The 21930-nt window shown below is 37.6% G+C and overlaps 1 long non-coding RNA gene across 2 annotated transcripts in view; it reads left to right on the top strand.

The window, feature by feature from the left end:
- LOC106507157 overlaps positions 1–21930 on the top strand; it is a 37837-nt gene that overhangs the window by 5702 nt on the left and 10205 nt on the right. For both annotated transcript variants that reach the window (XR_002336669.1, XR_002336670.1), the window contains exons 2-4: positions 253–290; positions 12643–12714; positions 13681–13836. This is a non-coding gene — a long non-coding RNA (uncharacterized LOC106507157). The remainder of the gene's footprint in view (positions 1–252; positions 291–12642; positions 12715–13680; positions 13837–21930) is intronic.

Raw genomic sequence — 21930 nt, 5'->3', positions numbered from 1 at the left:
ATGTCTATACATATAATTTTATAGGCTCATAGTCTGAAATTTTTTCCACTTAACATGTAAGAAGCATCTGAGTTACTATATCATTTTTACAATCTCATTCTAAATTTCTCTGCTACATATCATTTAGCAGATTCTACCATTCTTGTATTGCTGGACACTTAAGTTGTCTCTAATTTTTTGTTATTATAAGTAATTCAGAAGTGAACATTTTTATACTTTCCTAATTGACTTTCTTATTTGTTTATTTATTAGATGATTTCTCAGAAGTAGGAATACTAGTTCCCAAAAAGGTAGGTATGTTTTGGTGGTTTGATATGTACTAGCACACAGATTAATCAAATATTTACTTAAGTCTATACAAGAATTGAATATATAGAGATAAGACATATGTAGTCCCCATTAGCAAGGGGGTGAAAGTCTAATGGAAGAAAGATAAATTCTTTTTTTTTGGCCATGCCCAAGACATGTGGAAATTCTCAGGCCAGGGATAGAATTGCACCAAAGTGGTGATTCAAGCTACAGCAGTGAAAAACTCCAGATCCTTAACCTGCTGAGCCATCAGGGAACTCTGAAAGGTAAATTCTTTAAAAATTATAATTTGAAATGGAAACAAAGAACATTTAACTCAGTTTAGGAATATATAACTAATAGACAAAGAACATTTAACCTAGGTTAGGACTCAGGAAAGCTTTTTTTTCTTTTATTCTTTTATTCTTTTTTGGCTGCCCTGTGGCACATGGAGTTCCCAGGTCCAGGGATCAGATCCGAGCCACAGTTGTGACCTTTGCTGCAGCTGCAGCAGCACAGGATCCTTGGGTCCTTTAACCCACTCTGCCAGGCTGGGGATGGAACCTGTGTCTTGGTGCTGCAGAGACACCACTGATCCCCTTGCGCCATAGTGGGATCTCGAGGAAAGCTTTTTAGGAGGAGATGATAGTTGAGCTGTGTCTTGAAGGATACCTTGGTAAAGACTTAAAAGGAGTTATCTCATTGTGAAAAAGAGATTAGAACTAGGCCATAGAAAACACTTAAAAGCAGAATCACTGGAGTATAAGAAAACAGAGAAGGCAGAAAGAACCTGGCATGGTGGAGAATATTCAGGTAGTTTGTGTTATTTGTTGCCTAGGTGCCTTTAGAGGAATTGGGAAAGGCTAGCCTGATCAGGTGGATAGAAGTTAAACCATGAAAGGCCTTGCATGTCACTTTTATATTGATGCAATTGAAAAATCTTAAACCAATGAGTAATATAATCAGGTTTATATTTTAGAAATTCACTTTAACAAGGGTATTGGAGAACAGATTAGAAAGTATGAGACTGGTGACAGAAATGCCTGCAGAAGCTATTGTAGTATCTAGGCAAGAAATAAAAAGTACTTGAACCAAAGAATTAAAATGATGGTGAAATGAAGTATAAAAAGAGATTGTATTTATTTATTAAGTATTAGTATGTAACTATTACCAGATAAGTATTTAGCCCCTACTGTGTGTCATGTATTGTTCAAGATACTGAGCATATAGGGGTGAACAAAAGAGCCACAGTTCCTACCCTGATGGAGTAGTCTAGTGTGAGAAACACAGACTAAGTGTAATAATCATACAGATGACAACTGTGATAAGTAATATAGCAGAAAAATATAGGATGCTGTGAAAGCATACACTGTAGGGACCTAACACTGAGACTGAAGTAAAGCCTTTGTAAGGAGGGACAGTTAAACCGAGACTTAGGAATTAGCTAGGCCAAAAAGAAAGGGAAGAGCATATGTTAATGTCCTACGCAGAAAGGACCAGAAAATTCAATGCCTATATGGCTAAAGCAGAGTAAGCAAGGATGGAGAAAGTTGGAAAGTAAGATTAAAGAGGTTTAGGAGGCTTTGTATATAGGGAGAAGAGAGAAAAGGGTATGTAGCAGGACTCTTCAGTTTCTAGTGTGGGCAGCTGGGTGGCTGTTGGTATCATTTCCTGAGATAGGAAAAATAGAATAGGTTTGATGGATTTTTATATGTGAAATGTTGGTTTTTGTATGCCTGTGAGCTAAGTACATCCTCCAATCCTCACTGTAGAGATAAGTAGATATTAGGATTGGATTTTTTTTTTTTTTTTTTGTCTTTTGTCCCCTTAGGGCCACACCTGCAGCATATGGAGGTTTCCAGGCTGGGGGTCTAATTGGAGCTACAGCTGTCAGCCTACACCACAGCCACAGCAACGCCAGATCCGAGCTAAGTCTGCGACCTATACCACAGCTCACGGCAACGCTGGATCCTTAACCCTTGAGCATAGGCCAGGGATCAAACCCACAACCTCATGGTTCCTAGTCGGATTCGTTTCCGCTGCACCACAACGGCAACTCCAGGATTGGATTTTTGATTTGGAAGTCTGGAATTTAGGGGAAGGGTCTCATATTGCATGTTGTTTATAGATTTACTAGTTGATTCATTGTAGATGGTAGTTTGTTTTGCTTTTTTTAGGGTTGTACCAGGTCATATGGAAATTCCCAGGCCAGGGGTCAAAACAGAGCTGCAGCTGCCAGTCTATGCCACAGCCACAGCAATGCGGGATCTGAGCTGCATCCGCAACCTGCACCACAGCTCAAGGCAACACCAGATCCTTAACCCACTGAGTGAGGCCAGGGATCGAACCCATGTCCTCATGGATACTAGTCAGGTTTTTTTACCCCTAAGCCACAGCAGGAATTCCTGTAGATGATAGTTGAAACTGTGGGATTGGATGAGATCACTGAGGGACTAGAACTGTTAACAAATATATAATTAACAAAAGCAAATACAGGAGTTCCCGTCGTGGCGCAGTGGTTAACGAATCCGACTAGGAACCATGAGGTTGCGGGTTCGGTCCCTGCCCTTGCTCAGTGGGTTAACGATCCGGCGTTGCCGTGAGCTGTGGTGTAGGTTGCAGACGCGGCTCGGATCCTGCATTGCTGTGCCTCTGGCGTAGGCCGGTGGCTACAGCTCTGATTGGACCCCTAGCCTGGGAACCTCCATATGCCGCGGGAGCGGCCCAAGAAATAGCAACAACAACAACAACAACAACAAAAAAAGACAAAAGACAAAAAAAAAAAAAAAAAAGGCAAATACAGAAAAATTAATGAATCTTTGAATAGATATAATCTCGAAGTGAATGTAAAGAAGAGATATGTAGGTTTTCACTGTCCTATCTTATTGTTATTGAATTACTGTTTAAAATCAACCGTTGAGGACATGCATTATTAAGAGACTATAAAGTGCTATATTTCACAGACTGACTAACCGCACACTTCTTACAAATCTATTTTTTAAAGCATTTGCTTCTTCTGCTCTGTAAAAAATTAATCCTGTTTGTTAAGATTACTTTAGTGTTGTGACTATAGTCACAAAACTTGAGAGAGATGGAGAACCCAACTGAATGACCATAAGATGTCCAAAGATATGCAAAATTAACTAAGTAGTAGTAAAAATTAGTGATAATCTTAGTGGTAGATGGAAAAATTAGGTTATCTGTAATTTGAATCTGGGAGATGCATCTGTAAGATCATTTCTTTTGTGAGGCTCTGATAATTAACTTCAGTGCCTGGGATGGCAACCTTGTCTGAGAAGGCAGAGTTTTTACCAGTGAGTCAAAGTTTTAACTGCATGAAGATATAAAAGCAAATGTAGAATGAATTAGTAACTCAAGCATATGCTCTGATGGCTTAAGAATGATCTAGGTGTTTTTTTTGTTTTTTGGGTTTTTTTTGACAGTTGCCCAATCTTACTGGTAAAGACTATCCACTCTTATTTTTTTTTTAATTGAGGTAGAGTGTTGATTTACAGTATTATATAAGTTACAGGTGCACAACATATTGATTCAGGTTTTTGGGGGCTGTCTCCCCACAGGATGTGTAAGTTCTCTAGCCAGGGATTGATCCCATGCCACAGCAGTGACCAGAGCCATGACAATGACAATGCCAGGTTCTTAACCCACTGAGCCACCAGGAGACTCTGTGATTCACAATTTTTAAAGATTAAACTCCATTTCCAGTTATTATAAAATACTGACTATATTCCCTGTGCTGCATAATATATCCTTGTGATCTTTGTATTTTAAGTTCTTGTGATGTTTAAAAAAATTAGGCCTTTTAGAGTATTTATTAGGTTAATCTTGAAAGGTAGAAGATTTTAAAGTCTGGTTGTATAAAGTATCAGGACATTTAAAAGAATTTAAGATTACCAGTAAGTTTAATTTATTAGATGTAAAAGAGTTTAAATTCTCAGGGAAGTTTTGTTGATTAATCAAACTTAGAGTACTTAAGGAAATAGAAGTTACAAAATTCTAAATGCTAAGTATTTAAGAGACCTTAAAAAGCCTCCTTAAAAGTGATTGCTGTTAACATTTACTAAGAATAACCAGATTTTCAGGTTGAATTTAAAAGTTAAGGGAGAACTCGCAATCCCACTCTTGGGCATCTATCCGGACAAAGCTCTACTTAAAAGAGACACATGCACCCGCATGTTCATTGCAGCACTATTCACAATAGCCAGGACATGGAAACAACCCAAATGTCCATCGACAGATGATTGGATTCGGAAGATCTGGTATATATACACAATGGAATACTACTCAGCCATAAAAAAGAATGACATAATGCCATTTGCAGCAACATGGATGGAACTAGAGAATCTCATACTGAGTGAAATGAGCCAGAAAGACAAAGACAAATACCATATGATATCACTTATAACTGGAATCTAATATCCAGCACAAATGAACATCTCCTCAGAAAAGAAAATCATGGACTTGGAGAAGAGACTTGTGGTTGCCTGACGGGAGGGGGAGGGAGTGGGAGGGATCGGGAGCTTGGGCTTATCAGACACAACCTAGAATAGATTTACAAGGAGATCCTGCTGAATAGTATTGAGAACTATGTCTAGATACTCATGTTGCAACAGAAGAAAGGGTGGGGGAAAAACTGTAATTGTAATGTATACATGTAAGGATAACCTGACCCCCTTGCTGTACAGTGGGAAAAAAAAAAAAAAGTTAAGGGAGAACTAAGTTTTTTAGTTAATAACTGGGATAGGAATTTAAGTGGCCCTTGAATATTCTTTTTATGCACAAAGGGTACCCTCAAAGACATTTTAAAAAACCTCCTCACATTGATGATATGAGTGAGTAAAGGCTGGTGGCAGTGCAAATTTAAAAAGACATTTAGGAAAGTAACTTGGTAATTATAAAAAGGATTAGAGAAATATCCATATCATCCTGCCAGAAATTCCAATTTCAAGAATCTAGTCTAGGTGAAATAAATGGAAAAAGATCTATGCAGGAAGATGCTCATTCCAACATACTAAATGTAATAGCAAAAAAGGGGGTTGGCTTGATATGTCTTAAGAGTAAGATTATTGAGTAAATTGTGCAAAGTCCACTGGATTTACTGTTCACATCATCACAAAATGATGCATACCAGTGTAGAAAAATGTTTACATGTGCAAGATGTAAAGAAGTATAATTAGGATGATTAAAACTAAAAACACTCACAGGAAAAATATAACAAGAAAAAACTTTCAACCCATATCAAGGTCTTCAAAGCTAAAAATATACACATTTAAAAGCCAGTCTAAAATTTGGCATTGTTGACACTGCCAGACTATCCTTCTAAGGAACACTGATATTCTATGAGTTAGTCCGAAGATGCTTAAACATTGAGAATTTGTTGACAGTTACAGACCCTTTCTCTAGAATCAAGTGGTTATGTGAACTGGTTGTGTGTAACTTCAGAGATGGATAATGGTCGATGGAGTTCCTGAAGAAAACTAGAGAAAAACGATTCATCTGCATGGTAGATAGAGTAATGGTTCTCCTAATAATGTCCATGTCCTAATCCCTGGAATCTGTGAATATGTTATGTTACATGGCAAGGGGTGTTCAGGGTGCAGAGAGAATGAAGGGTGCTACTCAGGTGACCTAAAGGTAGATTATCCTGAGTTATCTGAGTAGACCCAGTATAATTCCACAGTTTTCCTAAACGTGGAAGAGGGGAGCAGAATAGTCAGTGTCACAACGGTGAGATGTGAGAAAGACTCAACCAGCTCTTACTGATTTTGAAATGGAAGGGGGCCCATGAGCCAAGGTATGAGGGTAGCCTTTAGAAGCTGGGAAGGCAAGGAAACAGATTCTTTCTTAGAGCCACCAGAAAGGAGTGCAGCTCTGCCTACACCTTGACTTTCGCCCACGGAGGCCCGCTTGGACTTCTAACTTCCAAAACTGTCAGTTACACATTTCTGTTGTTTTAAGCCACCAAATTCATGGTAATTGTTATAGTATGGAAATAGGAAAATAATATAGGTAAAAAGCCATTTTGTATGCATGTTGATGTGTCACCGTTGTAGTGAATATTCATACATACATATATAGATATAATTCCTGGTTTTGAGAGTTTCACAATAGCCTGGACTCTGTCCATCCTTGTTCTGTGTCTTCAGTACATTTATTGGCATTAATAAATATTTAATGGGAATGAATGGGATTCAGCAAAGCGAGACAGGATCATCAGTTGCTCTGTGGCATGCAGAAGTTCTTGGTCCAGGGATTGAACCCGCACCACAGCAGCGACCTGGGTCACAGCAGTGACAATGTCAGATCCTTAACCTGCTGCACCACCAAGGAACTGTATTATGTTCTGTGTATTCTTATAAACTGTGAGTTAAAATTGCAAGAATATAAAATGCTATATTGATTGTGAAGGCTGTTTCTAATTGAAATAAATTGATGTTTACTGAGTATCCATTATGAACAAGTTATTCTGTTTTAAGAATTTTTTTTTTTTTTTTTTTGGTCTTTTTGCCTTTTCTGGGGCCGCTTCCACGGCATATGGAGATTCCCAGGCTAGGAGTCTAATCGGAGCCGTAGCCACCGGTCTACGCCAGAGCCACAGCAACACGGGATCCAAGCTGCCTACACCACAGCTCACGGCAATGCCGGATCCTTAACCCACTGAGCAAGGCCAGGGATTGAACCCGCAACCTCATGGTTCCCAGTTGGATTCGTTAACCACTGTGCCACGACGGGAACTCCTAAGAATGTTTTGTATTTGTTTATTTATCATATAGTTAAAATGTGCTATAAATACCTATGCTTAGGACACCTCTCCTTCAGGAATATAACTAGTAAACTAGAAGAATTAATAATAAAAGCAAAAAGAATAAGGTTTAACAATGGCTGGCTTGAATATGTTCCTAATCTGTGTCATATATCCATAGCTACTTATTATCTACTGTGAATTTTTAATTTTCAAATTTAATATTTACCTGAAAATTTCAAATTAAGCTTCTTATTATGGTAAGTGTGTGTGTGTGTGTATATATATATATATACACTTACCATACACTTACACATACTGGTAAAGATACTGTAGGGAGTTCTCTGATGGTGTAGCAGGTTGAGGCTCCTGCGTTCTCACTGCTGTGGCTTTGGTTGCTACTGTGCAGCATAGGTTCAATCCCTGGCCCAGGAATTCCCACATACTGCCTGTGTGGCAAAAAGGAAAAAAAAATACAGGAAAAAACCCAAGAGAGAGAGAACCTAAAATAAATGTTGCAACTCTGACTTAAAAAAAAAAAAAAAAAATATATATATATATATATATATATATATATATATGTATATATTGGGAAAAATACCAAAAGCTAGCTATTTTTCTGAACTTTTTTGATAATTTCATTCTAAGTACTTTTTATCTTTTTTAGGCCTTAAGATGGACAAGAACGGTTAGATTAGATACAGCATCTGGTGCAATACTGAAATCATAAACCTGTACAACATTTAATGAAATTTGTTGGTAGGAATGTGATGAGTTTTTCCCACATATTCACCATTTATGTTCCCTTTTTAAAATGCAAGTGTGTCATTTATTTCAGATATTAACAATATCTTTGTTCTATGAAGTAACTTTGATAGTTTCTTCTCCCTGTAGCTAATTGATGCATTAAAAAACAATGATAAAATCCTCCTCAAAAGTTACTTAAGGAGTTCCCATGGTGGCGCAGTGGTTAACGAACTCGACTAGGAACCATGAGGTTGCGGGTTCGATCCCTGGCCTTGCTCAGTGGGTTAAGGATCCGGCGTTGCCGTGAGCTGTGGTGTAGGTTGCAGACGCGGCTAGGATCCCGCGTTGCTGTGACTCTGGCATAGGCCAGAGGCTACGACTCTGATTAGACCCCTAGCCTAGGAATCTCCACGTGCCACGGGAGCGGCCCTAGAAGAGGCAAAAAAAAAAAAAAAGTTACTTAAATGGTTCATAACTCTACAATGTAATTAATTAGGTATCAGTTTATAAGTACTTTATTATCTATAAATTTTTTTGGATGACCTTTTAAAGTCTTTAAGATATTTTTAGTTTCTTTCTTTTTTCTTTTTATTTTCTTTTGCCTTTTGGGATTTTTTGAGTATATCCATATTCATTATATGGAAGAAAATTTATAGATGGATCAGGAAATGTACTTCTGTTTGGGGAAATTTACTTTGCATAGTTTAGAGTCCCAGTTTCTGAAAGTGGTTAGAATAGATTCATTCATATTTTCAACTCTGATTCTGTTAAGATTATGGAGATATAAGGCTTTTTCCCCTATACGAAGAATTATTTTGCTTCCATATTCTTGGACACAGATTATGGGACTGAACTAAAATTCATTTATAATTAATAATGGTAATATTTACAGAAGTATGAACTACCACCCTCCCAATCTGTTACCAATACGGATACTTGTAAAGGGATAAACCCATTTGTTTCACTTATCTACTTTCTAAAATATTAGTGTGAAAATGCTGAGCTTAGATGTATTAAATACCTCTTTAAAGGTTTTTGAAACATTTTTTAAAAATAATTTAAATTTCACTAGTAAGGGAAATTTAGTCTTCAGGTTTGGAGTCATAGAATCTTAATAAAACACCCCTATTTGCAACTACCCCCTGGAATGGCTGAGAACAAATTGATTCCCATCTACATGTGATAACTCCTTAAGTGTGACCGCTAGTATTTTCAACCATGGGAGCCACTGAATTGCTATCCACCCAACATCTGTCGTTTCTTTAGCGGCTTTATGATTTTAAACCTTTCACTGTTTAAAGGTTTATTCTCCAGTTTTAACAGAGCCCATCTCAAAAAAGTGACACCCCAAATGGTAAATCAAATACTGTACGTGGTCTAAAATATACCAAGGATTGGTAAACTTTTGTCCTAGCCGATAAAATGTGAGTATTTGGGGAACAATTTAAGTAATAAAAAAGACCTGCAAGTAATAAAAATAGATCTATTCTTGACCCTTTAACAAAAGAAATTTGAAGGTTTTTAATAGACTTTACACTGAGTAAGAAATGTTTAAAATGACAACTGTTGGCTTTCTCAGAGACCTTATTGACTTTGGATGATCCTTGTCCTAGAAGTTAAGGAGAACAGGGATCTATTAACATTCATTTTTTATTCATTTTTAGCAAACAGAAGTAACGTTGAGCCCCTTGGTCTCTAGGAGATATGATTGAGGATATGTGACCAGGTTTCTATGAGAGTTGAGCCTTACACTGAAATTTCTATTCTTAATATGTAAAAAATTATTCCTTGTAGAACAAATCTATAGGGAAATAAAGATAATAAAATACAGCATGTTCTCTTTTGGCAAAGAAATGCTTATGTGTTTAAAACAAATTAACTTTTTAAGGCAGCTCTGAAGAAGTAATTTATTTTAAATAGGTGAACAGTTTACAACTCTTGTGGGAACATGTTTCCTTACTTTTCTTCATCATAGGATTAGGCCCTATGTTTTTAATTTAAGTCCTTTAATTTCTGCCATTAACATTTAATTTACTTGATGACCCCATACTGTTAACTTTTGACCCAAGGAACTTGGGATGGTACCTACAAACTACATACCTCATTTTAAAGAAACTCTTAAAGAAAAATAATGTTTGAAGTAAAACAGAAGATTAAATTCACTTCAGTGTTCCATACAGAGAAGTATCATAATATTTGTTTATTTTTATTTTTTTGTTTTTTTGCCTTTTCCAGGGCCGCTCCCAAGGCATATGGAGGTTCCCAGGCTAGGGGTCGAATCGGAGCTGTAGCCACCGGCCTACACCAGAGCCACAGCAATGCGGGATCCGAGCCGCGTCTGCGACCTACACCACAGCTCAGGGCAACGCTGGATCCTTAACCCACTGAGCAAGGCCAGGGATTGAACCTGCAGCCTCATGGTTCCCATTTGGATTCGTTAACCACTTCACCACAACGGGAACTCCGAGAAGTACCATAATATTCAATCAAAGGCTTTTCCCCCCTTTTAGAGGATATATTTCTATCAACGTAATGTTTTTTACAAGTAGATGTATATGCCATTGGCAAGACAACTCAAAGCTGATGTGACTTAAAACCACAATACTTCTAATAAACTGCAGAACCACTAATAGAGTATAGTAGATAAGAGACCTTTACCTGACAAGAAATTCTCATTCTTATACTCAGTTTCCTTTCCTTGTATATAAAATTGAAATTCCAAAAGTTTGGGAGTTCCTATTGTGGCACAGAAGAAATGAATCCCACTAGGAACCCTGAGGTTGCGGGTTCGATATCTGGCCTCCATCAGTGGGTTAAGAATCTGGCATTGCTGTGATCTGTGGTGTAGGTCACAGAGGAGGCTCAGATCTGGCGTTGCTGTGGCTGTGGCGTAAGACAGCAGCAACAGCTCTGATTAGACCCCTAGCCTGTCCATGTGCTGCGGGTGTGGCCCAAAAGAGACAAAAGACAAAAAAAAAAAAAAAAAAAAAAAAAAAAGGAAAAAGAAATTCTTCAGATGTAAAAAATGTTAGTGTGTATGGTTGTTATTTCTGATAAAGATGAAAGCTTCAAATACTGAATATAACTTTTATTTCTCCTTAAAAACTGAACCTGTGAACTTGTTTTTGAACATTTCCTCCCTAATTATAAAATAATATGTGAATCCTTTTGTTTATTAAACTGTTAAATGTGCAGCTTAATAATTGTTACGGGTATCTTTAAATATGTCACATTTACTTTATTCAAAAATAAACAGGAGTTCCCTAGTGGCACAGCAGGTTAAGAATCCAGCATTTTCACTTCTGTGGCTTGGGTCACTGCTGTGATGCGGGTTCAGTCCTTGGCTTGGGAACTTCTGCATGCTGCACGCGTGCCAGAAACAGAAAAAAAAGAGGACAGATTAAAGGAACAGAGGCCCTGGACACAACCCATCTTTATCAGCAATCCTGCCCTTGAACCATTGCTATGAAACTCCTCACCAAACTCTCCCGGGGTTGGGGGGGGTGGAGACATTAACACAGTTTTTGCAGCTATTAGCCTGCTGGTACCCCTTTGACTAGCAAGGCAATAAAGCTATTCATTTCTCCTTCACATCCCCCCTACAAATGAACAGATGGTTAAGCAATAACTGTTATATGCTAAACACTGTTAGGTATAGGGGTATAACAAGGTTTCTGATCTCTGGAAATAGTGCATTCTATATATATTTCTGTATAAACCTTCATGGTTTGCTAATAAGGTAAAATGATTGTTGTTTCATAATTTAAATACTAGATGGAATGTTGTAAAATGTCCTTTAATTTTATTATTTTTTAAACAAATGGACATGTTTTTTGTGTGGTTTTACAGCCATGGAGGAAGATAATAAGTTTTTGTACTAGGGAAGTAATGGTTGGACTAGAGATGAAGGGAAAAGGCTAGAGTGACTCACTAGTCCCTGACTTGGTTGTGGAGCAAAGTGCTAACCAGAATAGAGACAAGTGGAGTCTAAAGCTGTGGAGCAATTCTTGGTGTGTGGCTCTGTGTATGGATGGCTCAATGGAGCGGTTGTAAGATGGTAGAAGTCAGTGTTTGGGGTCTTTGGATGGGTTGTCTATGGACACTGAAATGGCACACAGTAGAAGAAAATGCAAGGGAGAAGGATACTGGAAGCCAGGTGCTAAAGTCCTCAATCAATAAGGGAGGGAAATGATTGGGAATTGAATAATGAGAATGAAAGAGAGGAATAAGGAATAAAAATTGTCCAAGATTGTTGATCATGCCCTTTTTTTCCCCTCACAAATTAAGAGTCATGAGGGCAAGAACTAGGTCCTAGTGCCGGACATATTTGTCAAATTAATGAATAAACAAATAATAACCTCATCATTTTGAATAAATATTCATGTTGAATAAGTACTTCTGAAAACTTTGTTTTTTTCCTTGCAAAGTTTATATTACATAAAATACAAATGAGCAAGATGTAGAAAAAGATGACTAATCCCACACCCAAAAATAACCACTGTTAACCCTGTTATTAAACCTTTACACCTGTTTTTTGTTCATATCTATTTCTCAGAAATAAATATTCAACTATAATATACTTTAATGACTGAATAAATATTCTCCTCTATAATGTAAGGATGTACCATAAGCAGTTTCTTATTTGGGAGTATTTATATTGACTCCTACCAATTTTTCTCTACTAGTAAAAAGAACAGTGTAATGGTTAAACTTTTGCCTTACTTATTCCCTTAAGATAGCGTATTAGAAGTAGATTTTATGGTAGGTCTTCATAATGAGCTTGTTTATGTTTATTTTGGGCCTATTTTTAGCAGGCTTATGTGCATTCTTTTTCTGTCCTGGATTAGAATCAGGAGGTTCGACAGTGTTGAAGGTACTGATGGATACAGGCACACTGACAGCCATGAAAGTGAGAACTGGTAAGTAAAAGTCCTTCACTAGAATATAATGTTTAAAACCTTGGAGTCAAGTATATTTTTTATGAGTATGATAAGAAATGATTTATGAGCTGAATAACAAGGTATAGTGGTCAGTTCAGAAATACATATTCAAATTAAATAAAAACCTCTATGAATAATCTGCATTTGTTGACAGCATCCAATTTTAGGAGAGGTTTTTTTTTTTTTTTTTTTCCCCCCACTGTACAGCAAGGGGATCAAGTTATCCTTACATGTATACATTACAATTACATTTTTTCCCCCACCCTTTGTTCTGTTGCAACATGAGTATCTAGACAAAGTTCTCAATGCTATTCAGCAGGATCTCCTTGTAAATCTATTCTAAATTGTGTCTGATAAGCCCAAGCTCCCAATCCCTCCCACTCCCTCCCCTTCCCATCAGGCAACCACAAGTCTTTTCTCCAAGTCCATGATTTTCTTTTCTGAGGAGATGTTCATTTGTGCTGGATATTAGATTCCAATTTTAGGAGAGGTTTTAATCATGAATAATCAAAGTCACTCCTTCTCAGACTTTTTCACAAAAATGTGGTTTATAGCAGAGAAGAGTGAATAATTGCCTTTGGAAGCTTGGTACCAAGATAGAATTTTCTTTAGTTTTATGTTTTGTCTTAAATTTAAAATGAATGTGTACTATATGCCATAATAGTCCTATGATTGGTATAAATATAATGATTATAATTTTTTCAAAATCTCTGAGTAAAATTGCTAAGAAGGTAATCCATGTTTATTTCGTGGCTTTCAACATCCTGGAATACCGAAAGTTCCCCTTGCCCCAAGCTCGACTTTTTAGAGGCAAGATACAAGGCTATTTCATGGTTGTAGAGTACTCTCCTTTTCAGTTTCCTCTCAGAGAGTTTAGCCAAGGCTATTTATAGTACTCAATGGCAGAGAGTAGATTAATTGATGCTTACCCACTTTGAATTTGAGAGTGTTACAGAAACTCTGAAAATACACAGAGTGAAAATTCAGTATTATTGCCAAGACTGCACAACAAGAAATCATAAAGAAGTCCTTAAGACAGAAGGGAAATGACACCAGATGGAAATACAGATTTACACAAAGGAAGGATGAGCACTGGAAAAGGTAATTACATAGGTAAATGTGTAAGGTTTTTTAAAAATTTACTTCTAAGACAACCGTTTAAACAAAAATAATAACAATGTATTATATTATGGGGTTTACAACATGCATAAGTAAAATATATGATAACAATAGCATAAAGGCCAGGAGGGAAAAAATAAAAGTATGATATTTGCTCTATGTAAAGTAATGTAATAGCACTTGAAAGTAGACTGTGTGATAAGTTATGTATGTAGACCATAATCCCTAAAGCAACCAGCAGAACAGTTAAACAATATTAGATAATAAGCCAACAAATGAGAAAAAAATGGAACTATAAAAAATTCAATCCAAAAAAAGCAGAAGAAGGAAAAAAGGAGCAATAAACAAATGGAGCACCTGACAAATAGAACAAATATAAAATAGTAAGATGATGGACTTAAATCTAATCCTTTCAATAATCACATTAAATGGAAATGGTCTAAACATCCTCATTAAAAAGCAGAGGTTGTCAGATTGGATAGAAAGCAAGACCCAGCGCACTGTACAAACAAAAACACAAAAACATTAAGAATGAAAGGATGGAAAAATATATACCATGCTCATGCTGACACTAGTCAAAAGAAAATTGGTGTGGCTATCTTATTATAGAAACAAAGTAAGATTTCAGAGCAAAGAATATTACCAGATATAAAGAAGGGGTCAGTTAGTCAGGAGTACATAACAATCCTAAATGTTTATGCCTCAAATAATAATAGGTTCCAAATATGCGAAGCAAAAACTGATTGAGTCACAAGGAGAAACAGAAATCTACAATTATAGTCAGGGATTTCAGTATGTCTCTTTCAATAATTGCTAGAACAAGTTGAAACCTAGCCCAGGTATAGTAAACTTAACACTATCCACCAGTATTACCTAATTGATTTTTCTAGACCACTCCACTTGCAATACTAGAATACACATTCTCTTTAAAGGATACCAGAAACATTTATCCAGAGTGAGCATATTCCAGGTCAGGGGGGTCAACACACTATTGCCCTGGAGCCGAGTCTAGCCTGGTTATGTATTGGCCTATGAACTAAGAATGTTTTTCACATTTTGAAAGGGTTCTGAAAAAAAAATGAAGTTTCTGTTGTGGCTCAGTGATAATGAACCCAACTAGTATCCATGAGGTCACTGGTTTGATCCCTGGCCCTGCTCAGTGGGTTAAGGATCTGGCGTTGCTGTGAGCTGTGGTGTAGGTTGCAGACGAGGCTCAGATCTGGTGGTGCTGTGGCCAACAGCTGCAGCTCTGATTTAAAAAAAAACCAAAAACCACAGAGACTGTATATGGCCCACAAACCTTAAAATATTTACTATCTGACCCTTTACAGAAAGGTTTGCTAAATAGTTTGGATGACTTGTGCTAATGTACCTTTTATATATATATATATATTTTGTCTTTTTAGGGCTGCACCAGCAGCATATGGAGGTTCCCAGGCTAGGGGTTGAATCAGAGCAGTAGCCTCTGGCCTCACCACAGCCACAGCAACGCGGGATCTGAGCCACATCTGTGACCTACACTACAGCTCACAGCAACGCCGGACCCTTAACCCCCTGAGCAAGGCCAAGGATCGAACCTGCATCCTCATGGATGCTAGTCAGATTCCTTTCCGCTGAGCCATGACTGCCTTTCATATTTTTTGAAGCCATGGCATTTATACAAAAATACCACAGTTGAAGAAAAGTTGTCTGTATTTATTTTGTGTGTTTCATCTTAAGGCACATAATTTATGTAAGCTGGCTAGGAGGACATTCAGTTAAAAATTCAGAACATTGGAGTTCCCGTCGTGGCGCAGTGCTTAATGAATCTGACGAGGAACCATGAGGCTGCAGGTTCAGTCCCTGCCCTTGCTCAGTGGGTTAATGATCCGGCGTTGCCGTGAGCTGTGGTGTAGGTCGCAGACGTGGCTCGGATCCTGTGTTGCTGTGGCTCTGGCGTAGGCTGGCCCCTAGCCTGGGAAACTCCATATGCCACGGGAGCGGCCCAAGAAATGGAAAAAAAAAAAAAAAATTCAGAACATTGAGTGAAATAATGCAGAAAAATTAAGTCTTTCAAGTTTATTCATTCACTTTGTTATTCTCACCCACTAAGGGGTCAGCTAAAATGAAGAGATAATGTTTAATAAAGGACAGCTTTGTAACCTGAAGAGTTCCAAAGCTAGATTACCTCCTTTGACATTGCTTTGAAATTAATACCTGATCTGACAATTAAAGCTCATACACAGCCATTTGATGTTGTTTATTACATTCCCACTTTAGCCCATGGGGTTTTAACCTATTTCTATATAATGATGATTTCCACATGTACATCAATAGGCTTAACAGCTTATCAAGAAAACTCGAGTCCTCTGTCTTTTTGTGATATCCCACTTAGATCTGACATTAAGTTCATTTTTTCCCTTCAAGCTATTTCTTCCAAATTCCTTGGCTGTTGCTGGTGACAGCACAAATTTTGGGACCTTCAAATTTACAACCTTGGATTCGTTTCCTTAGTTTTTTCCCTCCCATAGGTAAACAGTTGCTAAACTTGTTACTTCTTAGAATTACTTCTCTACAGTATACTCGATATATCCTTTTTCGTTTTTAAAACTGCCCATTTAATCTAAGCTTTTAAATGTCAAGTTTGCCTTGTAGTCTCCTGTATTGTATTGTATTATTTGGCAGCCACTTGGTATTCTCCCTAGTCCCCATCCTATCTTATCATAACCCTTCCCCACTAGCCTACACAAAACATAAAATGCTTTCTATCAATATTCCGTAAAGAAGGGAGGTCCCTTTGTGGCCAGAAGTTTTGCTGTGTGAATAAGGAAAACTTGATTAGCCAGAAAAAAGGAATTTAAATGGAATCTCCTTTCCTTTCAGTGATTCTGCTTGGAAGGAAAAGAGAGCAGGAATTGACTCACAACTTAAGTACCAAATGAGAGATTGTCGCAGGCAAAAGACTGATAATATGTGATAGTAACCATTGGAAAGATAAAAGCCATAAAATTCAGCTTCTGCTAGCCATGCTTTCCCTTTTTGCTCTCCATACACCTCAGCTGGGAGTCTTTATTTGTGTAGTATTTATGTGGTTTGTGTTATTCTGGTCTTTATAAAGTTATCTAGGAAGCTAAGAGAGCTGACCAACAGAGAAGGGAAAGTAGTCTGTTCCGAATGACAAAAGGAGTTCAAGTCACACCGAACATCTTTCTCCCATTTAGAAGCATCCTACTATTTAAGACCTAGTATTTGGAGTTCCCGTCGTGGCGCAGTGGTTAACGAATCCGACTAGGAACCATGAGGTTGCGGGTTCGGTCCCTGCCCTTGCTCAGTGGGTTGACCATCCGGCGTTGCCGTGAGCTGTGGTGTAGGTCGCAGACGCGGCTCGGATCCCGCGTTGCTGTGCCTCTGGCGTAGGCCGGTGGCTACAGCTCTGATTCAACCCCTAGCCTGGGAACCTCCATATGCCGCGGGAGCGGCCCAAGAAATAGCAGCAACAACAACAACAACAACAAAAAAGACAAAAAAAAAAAAATAAAAAAGACCTAGTATTTCATTTTTCTCTACTTATATTTGTGTTCTTTCTTCCTGTCAAGTCAGGGAGATGACCTGCCTATTCCTACTCTGCAGTAGTTTTGTATATTGTTGCATCTCTCGTGCCTTGAACAGTGCCTAGCACATAGCACATAAGAAGCATTCTATACATATTTGATGAATAAATGCATGGCTGTCTTTTCTCTCTGGCAATCCAAACCCATCACCACTTTCAAAAAATCTACTTAGGATTTTCCAGTTCTACTAGACTTCCATCCATTATCAATCTAGTTTCAAATCACTTCATTTCCCACAGCCTCTTAGCAACTATTTCTAGTTTGTACTTGGCTAATCTACTCTTCTGTTACTTTTTACATATTCTTGTATCTTTTCTATGGATGTTGTATTTTCAACTAAAAGATAATGCCTCAAGTGTTAAATACTGTATGTGCTATTCACCCGGGCCCATGTGCTGCAGAAAAGTAGACCCTCAAGAGAGGGGCAGACTATCTCCTTTTGAAACTTACTCTCTGGATTAGTGTGATTTGCCTAGAGAGGGAGTTTACATACAGAGGTTCTGGTTTTTTTTACTATTTCACTCATATTGTGTGACTTTGAGTAAAGTCATTCCTTTAGTGTTCAGTTTAAGACCTAATTAAGAAACAGTTTCCTAAAAAAAAACATTTCAGCTTTACAGAAGCATCTATATGTTGGTAACATTTATCCAGAAATACTCAATGTAATATAAAAGCCTGGACTGGTCAGTTTTAATCTTTTCTTGGAACTTCCATAGAAATGTCCATGTAGCAGAGATACTGAAATAGTGTTAAATAGAAAATATCAGCTGTAGAAAGAACTGTAGTTTCTTCATAGAGAAGAACAAGAGATAATATCCTAGATTTTTTTTTTTTTTTTTTTTCCTAGGGCCGTTCCCTCAGCATATGGAGGTTCCCAGGCTAGGGGTCTAATCGGAGCTGTAGCTGCCAGCCTACACCAGCGCCACAGCAACATGGGATCCGAGCCGTGTCTGTGACCTACACCACAGCTCATGGCAATGCCAGATCCTTAACCCACTGAGCAAGACCGGGGATGGAACCTGCAACCTCATGGTTCCTAGTCAGATTCGTTAACCACTGCACCACGACTGGAACTCCAATATCCTAGATTTTTGTAGTACTTAAGCTACTCCTTAGTTGTCTCACAATGGAATTGATGTAGAGGAACACTTTCAAGGAATTGCTGAGGTTCAGAATAAGACTGTACAACGCGTAAGAGTGTTTTCTATAATGGATTTCCAAATAGTTAAATTAAGAATCATTTACTCTCAATTTCTCCAGCTTCACTTGTCTTCCGGCAAAAATTAAAGCTGTGCAACCTGTACATAACAGCAGTTTCTAACAATGCCAAATCAACAGCAATTTCTAGATCATTTTCATTCCCTTCTCCATGAAAATGCCCAACAAACTGTTAGGTTACTAAAGAAAACTGATCAGGTAATATTACTCTTTGCTTTCACGTAATCATTCTAAGTACATCTAAAATCAGACATTGACATGAAAATATGAGGGGAAGAAAAACTTCAAGCCAGAGAATTGAGTTTTACTTTTACTGACATTTATATATCACACTTCCTGTTTATGATTTCAGAAGTGCAGCCATGCAGTGCTTCTGTTAAAACTAAGTAATTGGGAACAGTTTTGAGGATTACATGGCAGCTTACTCAAAGGGAAAAAAAAAATTGAGCTGCTTATGGAATTGCTATCTTTGTTGTGTACAAAGTTGAATCTTTGTCAAATGTCATTTACTAATAGTGTAATTAAAAGGGAACTTGATGGCTTTGTGCCTTTAAAACAAACAGCCCGATCATAGTTCTAAATTTGACCAGTTGATGGGATAAGAAAACCAAGCCAACCCCTTTCTACTATATATATAAAGGTAATTCTTGCAAACATTTTTTTTTTCCCTTCATGTAGAGATTTCAGTTAACTTTTGTTGTGCCTTGACAATTCTGCCCAAAGGAGGGAAAGGGTAGACATAAATACAGTTCTTAAAAGGCCTTTTCTTCCACTATTGTTCTTATTTGAAGCACAATTATGAGTTAATTTTTGGTGACCAGAATTTGTGTGTGTTTGTATGTGCACATGCATGTATATGTAGAGAGAGAGAGAGAGAGAGCACCCAAGTGAGCAGTGGCTGCTAGCCAGACATCAAAATCCATATTCTTATTTATTTCTTTTTTGCTTTTTAGGGCTGCACCTGCAGCATACGGAAGTTCCCAGGCTAGGGGTCTAATCCGAGCTGCAGCTGCCAACCTGTGCCACAGCCACAGCAACACCAACACCGAGTCGAGCCACGTTTGTGACCCACACTGCAGCTCATGGCAACACCAGATCCTTAACCCACTGAGTGGGGCCAGGGACCAATCCCACATCCACATGGATACTAGTCAGGTTGGTTTCCACTGAGTACAATGGGAACTCCCCATGTTCTTATTTCTTCTTGGCCAAACAGATAAGCTTATTCCCAGCCTCCTTTGTAGTTAGCTGTGGTCATGTGACTAAATTACAGCCAATGGAATGAGAATAGAAGTTACATGTACTACTTTGAGTTCTCTCCCCTAAAAACTCCGCTTCCTACAGACTGAAATAGAAAAGACCCCCAGGGAGACCTTGGAACTTTGGTACTGAAAGCCTAGGTACAGAAAGACCTTGAAAACTAAGCATTGAAATGCCTGTTTATTTTAGCAAGAAACAGACTTGAGCTGTTATACATTTTGGGGTTGATCTGTTATGGCAATTAGTCTCCCCTAATTAACTCAATATACAAAACTTGTATTCAAAGAGGCTGTATGATGTACAACTCCCATGGGCATCATTTACATTGGAATATATGTGAATGGCATTTCCTGAAGCACAATTAAGAAGCCTCAGTTATGCATGCACATGGAGATATATTAATGTTCCCCCCAGGAGTGGTACGGTATTGTAGCTCTGCCAAACCAACACCAACTTCTCTCTTGCATTTTATTGCACAAGAGCATCAATTTGTGTAAAGTCACTTCCCTTTTGTGTCTGTGGTAATAGATTAAGGTGGAATGGATCATCCAACAATATCTTAAGAGAAAATGTATACTTAGGATCCAAACCAGATCTCTTAGATTTATTCAACTGTATTAGCTTATAATTTGTTACCCTCTGCCATGCATTAGGCCAACAGACAATGTCAGGAGTCTCCTTCCCCTCTGCCCTCCAAGCTTGCTGCTGTGAATGATAAAAACTTTGGCCTTCATTTTCCTTATCTCTAAAATGAGAGCTAGATTATATGACCCCAAAGAGCCCTTCACTAAAATTCTACTATCTGTGACTACAATGTCCATAGCTATTGGTAGAACTAATTATTACTGTGACTCTTCCTTCAGATTCCAAATTGATACTCTACAGGTGCTTAAAAGTAAGTTAAAGTTATAAAGAAAATGTTCAACTTGCACCAATTCACAGAGAGGCACAACAGAGATTTTGCTTTTCTCTTAAATAAAAACTATTAAATTGAAAAGATTTTTTTAACTCATTCAAGATATTTTTAGAGTAATTATAAATCAGTGTGTCACCTCTTTGAATTTTTTACTCAATGGATGAAGTAGCAAAGCCAATGCAGAATGTGACATTTATTGAAATAATATGCCATATTACAAAACGTAAACTAAATAGCAGATTGTGTATTTACTGTTACTGAAGTTAGCAGTTAAAACCTTAAGTTTTACTTCTCCTAATTGTACACTTATGTTCTAATGTTTCAATGAAATAACAATATTAGAACAAGTTCAAGATCATGGCAGAATCACCAATCATAGTTACTTTTGTCATAGTTAACTAAATCATCTGTATCTTTGTATATTATGACAGAACTAAATCACATTTTTGTTATAGCGGACAGAAATGAATCTTTACCTATTTGTCTGCTGGTAGGCATTTAATCTCATGGATTTCAGATTCGGTTAAAGCTAAAAATGTACATTATCCAGACTTGATAAAGGCATGGAATTGGCTTTGATTCGCATTCTTCAGGAGAGCTGCAAAAAATATGGACCTTACTCAGGGGTGACACTTTTTTAGAAAAGAGGAAGAGCAGGCTGTATATATCATTGTCCAAAGTGGAGTCTTTATATTAAGAGAAAGCCATGTATGGGCTGGAGTAGATAAGAAGAAGGAATCCCAGTAAATTTTTTCCCCCCACAAAAGGAACGAGGCAGAGAGAGAGAGCCTGCAGTAGTATTTTGAATACCAGTAGACAAGCATAGATTCTAAATATCCTTAGATAATTGCATAAACAGGGAAATAATTTTTAAAATGAAGGTACAGTTACAAATTTATTGTGGTATATCCATATGTTGGAATGCCATGCAGATATTAAAAATGTTTTCAAAAATATTCAGTAACATGAGAAAATGGTCATTATAAACTGCAGATCCTTTATTTCTGTCCAAAATGAATCAATCTTATTCTTTCTGACCTCTGTATTTTTCCTCATTGCTATGTCCTCCCCACCCCCAGTATAAATAGCAGC

The sequence above is a fragment of the Sus scrofa genome, chromosome 11 (assembly GCF_000003025.6).
Source record: "Sus scrofa isolate TJ Tabasco breed Duroc chromosome 11, Sscrofa11.1, whole genome shotgun sequence".
NCBI classification, from domain to species: domain Eukaryota; kingdom Metazoa; phylum Chordata; class Mammalia; order Artiodactyla; family Suidae; genus Sus; species Sus scrofa.
The sequence above is the reverse complement of the archived record's forward strand: the minus strand, read 5'-3'. Positions and strand labels throughout refer to the sequence as shown.